We start from the raw sequence: 3889 nt of genomic DNA, 5'->3' as shown, positions 1-3889 counted from the left end.
GTTTTGGGTGAAAATTTAAAAAATTTTTGAAAAAAAAAAAAAAAAAAAAAAATGAAAAACCGAAAACAATTCCCTTCAACTTGTTGATTTGAGTACCTTTAAGTCATCAGTTCATCCAGGACTTAAAAATTTGAGTTTGCCCTGTCTTTAAAAAAAAAAAAAAAGGATGGAATATCTTTAATCTATTTGAAATTAAACTTTGACCCGAGTGGCAGTAAACAGATTGAAAGGTGAACTCTTTTTTTTTTTGGAAGCTTGTGAGTTGAACTGAGGTTTACTGCCACCATACAGCGCTAATACCTCAAGTGTGCGCTCGCAAGTCAAAGCCAAAAAAGCGGCCGAATGAAATTCATAAGTCTCCTGGCACTGCTGTGATCGCCACTCCCTTCTCAATGAGTCTACCTCAGTGCTCACCATCATCTCATTACTCCAGCCTTAATAACTCCCAAGAAGAAGACGCGCGAGCGTGCGGCATTCGCACCCCAAGGCCTCACCTCGCCGATTGTGCGCTAAAATTAAAAAGGGGGCCCATGGCCATGGCGACAAGCCCCGAACAGTCAGCGGTGCTTCTTATTATTAAGAGTCATCCTGTTCGGAAACGCACACCGGGACTGGCAGAGGGAGTAGGGGGGGGTTGAATAAAGATGCAAAGCCTGCAGAGGACATCACTTTTACCGTAAAGGTTGTCAGAGGTGTCCGCGTTGGATTGATGGATGGAGATGGAGGATGCTCAGAAGAACATCTCCTGCACACTCGTCTTCATCTGGTGACAGAAGACAGGCAAAGGAGGGCGTTCATCATCGGGAGGGAGCTGAATGCACATTTACAAATATTGACAAACAAACAAAAAAATACACACACAAACAAGCATTTTTTTTTCCATTTATGTTTTGTTACTCCTGATGGTTTTCCAAACAAATCAGGGAGCAATATTCATTCCTAACACACCACAAGATAAATCGGTCATCCGATAATCAGGCCTGTGCTGACTTTGATCGTAAGTGAGGGAAAATGTTCACATTCAGCGCGATGGTCAGAATGTACGTAGCCTGCTTCACACAGCACTCGCCTGTTCTGTGGAGTCATTTTGAAGAGGGATGACACCAATACGCCTGACAACTCCCACACTTAGCCTGGCCCTCTTAAAAGGATTGACTCAGATCTCACTGACCTTGCGTTATTAGCAAATCAAAAGCAGATTAATTAATCACGGGTGCACACTCGGTGTGTGTGTGTGTGCGCGTGCATTCCCCTAAGTGACTGCTGCAGTATAACTTCCTGAGAAATCGGCCCGTCCTGACACCTCAGGGAGCGCCGATACTGTCGCCTAAATGGGTTCTATGAGTGGTGCAGAGTCTATTAGTGCATTAATTTCACCGCAGAGCTTTTAACTCTGTGCTTATGAATCATCTGCTTCGAATTTTACCGCCGACATATTGTACTTTTATGTTAAGGGCTGTGAAGAAAGGTGAAGAGAAGAGGGGGGGAAAAAAAACCAAACAACACTTGGTTTGTCGAGTACTGCAGGAGTGCCTGCACCAAGGCACTGCTGCGGGCGTTTGGATTTTGACTAGAAGAGCGAACAAGTGTGATGTTATTCTTCCCGCAGCTTCCAAAGCTATTCCCTCCTGTTACTCTCTGACATTTGGAAAACACAACACTCTGTTTGGAAGATGGAGTGGAGCCAAGAAGTGCTTTTTGGTGTGAAGACGCAGAAGACGACTGGTCTGTCTTCCAAATATGTCAGCTTCATCCATCTGGATGTGCATTTTTTTTAATCTGAAATGCACACACCATCAGCAATGCAAACTGGACAAACTGCACTGTTTAAACGCCCCGTGCCACAATTAAAACAATAACACCAAATTGAGATTTAAACGGATTCCCTTCTTTAAATAAGTTATTGCTTTGCACATGTTGACCTGCAGTTCAGGATTGGACAGAACTGGTTTCAGCATTTTCCATCAGCTCCATCTTCTTTGCATTTTTCTTTATGTAGCAAGTGAGCATAAATGTTTACAAAGTTGAGCTAGTTGTCCTTTGCTGTGGTGCAATATGATGCAGTGTGTGCAGTTGGGCGGCCGCTGCAGACTACAAGCACAATAAGAAGCGCATTGTTAATTAATGTAACCGGTCGTTTCCGACTGTGTTGTGTTTCAGAATATTGACGACGCACAGCGGGATTTCTTGTATTGGCTGACGAAAATAGCAGAAAACAACGTCCTCCCGTCAATTACTGATACAGCGTGCCCGTCTCCGTGGACATCAAGAGAAAATGGGTTCAAACATAACACAATATACCTGACGAAAATAGCAAAAATGTCTTACAAGTCAATTAGAGTGATACAGCGTGCCCTACACAAATTATATGGCACTGCAATGTATTAAAATACTTCAACTTGTAATTGAATACAAGTTTGTTTGTTCTTTTTTTTTCCCAGCTCTAAAATGCTTACCTGCACATGCATGGCACCAAGATTAAAAGGGGAAGAGTCAAAGGCGGGAGTTATACTTTAAAGAGGCAGTGTCACATTAATTATTGAAGTAGGGAAACACATACACATTTTTGTTCCACCCTTTGATAATGAAGGAAATAGTAAAATAACACGTCAGGTATTTATCATTTCACAAATTTTGCGTAATCAAAGTACTGTACAGTCAGTTTTATTTACTGGCCCTGTTGAATTCACCTCCACCCAGAATTACACAAAATCCTGATTTGAAAAAGAAAAACAATAAAAATTCCACACAAATACACACATTAGCCTATAAGAAAATCGGACAAGATGAACATTTGTACCAGCAACATGATCTTCCTAATTCAATGATAAGAGAAAAAAAGACTTGCCAGGAATCTTTTACTGGCCATGTTACATTAATACCTCTCTGGCAGCGCTGTATTGGATCTTTTTCGAATGTGTGGGCATTCCCAACTTTGTTGCCGAGTTTCGCCATGAACTCCCATGGCTGACAATCTATCAGTGTACCAATACTACCCCCTGCAGGCAAGCGAGGGTACATTTCTCAAAATTTTAGTCAAGAAAACATGCCTTTTTTTTATACTGTATATGCAAGTGGCAGGAGATGTAGTGAGAATGGTTTGAGAAATGCAGGACTAGAATGTCAAAAAAAGTGGTAAGAATAATCACAACAGCTGCTGTCACACACCTTTGACCGACGCAATATCACAACATTCAGTTCACAACAACAATCTCTCCATTACATAAACTGCATGAAAAAAAAACAGTTCTGAGACAGCTACAGTTGCTCACTTTTGATTGTGTCATTCAGAGAGATATTCATTGACAAAAGGTTTATCAGTGGAGATCTGGGGAGTTAAATCATCAGAATGACCGTGTCAATCAAAACCAAGCGTATGTTTGTCATGGCAGAAGAATGGATATAGCTCTCATATATTGCATGTCAGTAGGTAGTTCAGATGAGAGTTACAACCACCTATCATCAGTCAATAAAAAAAATCAAAGCTGGTTTCCATGGCAACCAGGAGAACGTTCCACACAGCAAACATTGCATGCCTTGGCCGAATGTAATGACTTAAATAGGGGTTCAAGCCAAACTGAAAGGAGGTTTACGTGTTTTGTTTTTTTGTTTGTTTTTTTGGGGGGGGGTAGAAAACTAATCACACTGCATGAACGAATACATTCCCTCTGATTCTTTTATTTTTTGTTTTATTGGGAAATTATATATATAAAAACACGACTAGAATAAAGCAATTAAAGTTAGGACATTGTCACATCATATGAGAAAATTTGCTTTTTTTTAGTCACTTGTTCTGCTGTTTAATCTTTAAAGATGTCATTTCTAAATGTACACCTATGTGCACAAAAAGGGGAGAAAAAATCCTCAACGTTAATGATATTACTAGTTC

The 3889-nt window shown here is 40.7% G+C and overlaps 1 long non-coding RNA gene across 4 annotated transcripts in view; it reads right to left on the bottom strand.

The window, feature by feature from the left end:
• The window catches only part of LOC109514704 (uncharacterized), a 40082-nt gene extending 37227 nt beyond the window's left edge, over window positions 1-2855 (bottom strand). Inside the window, exons 1-2 of one of the 4 annotated variants that reach the window (XR_002168037.1) lie at window positions 2457-2855; window positions 676-763 (exon numbers count right to left, since the gene is read on the bottom strand). This is a non-coding gene — a long non-coding RNA (uncharacterized LOC109514704). The remainder of the gene's footprint in view (window positions 1-675; window positions 764-2456) is intronic. The other 3 variants (XR_002168039.1, XR_002168038.1, XR_002168036.1) reach the window with 3 other exon arrangements.
• Between the last annotated feature and the right edge of the window lie 1034 nt (window positions 2856-3889).

Source organism: Hippocampus comes, unplaced genomic scaffold, assembly GCF_001891065.2.
Source record: "Hippocampus comes isolate QL1 unplaced genomic scaffold, H_comes_QL1_v1.1 scaffold19, whole genome shotgun sequence".
NCBI classification, from domain to species: Eukaryota; Metazoa; Chordata; class Actinopteri; order Syngnathiformes; family Syngnathidae; genus Hippocampus; species Hippocampus comes.
This window is presented reverse-complemented; position numbering and strand designations above follow the sequence as displayed.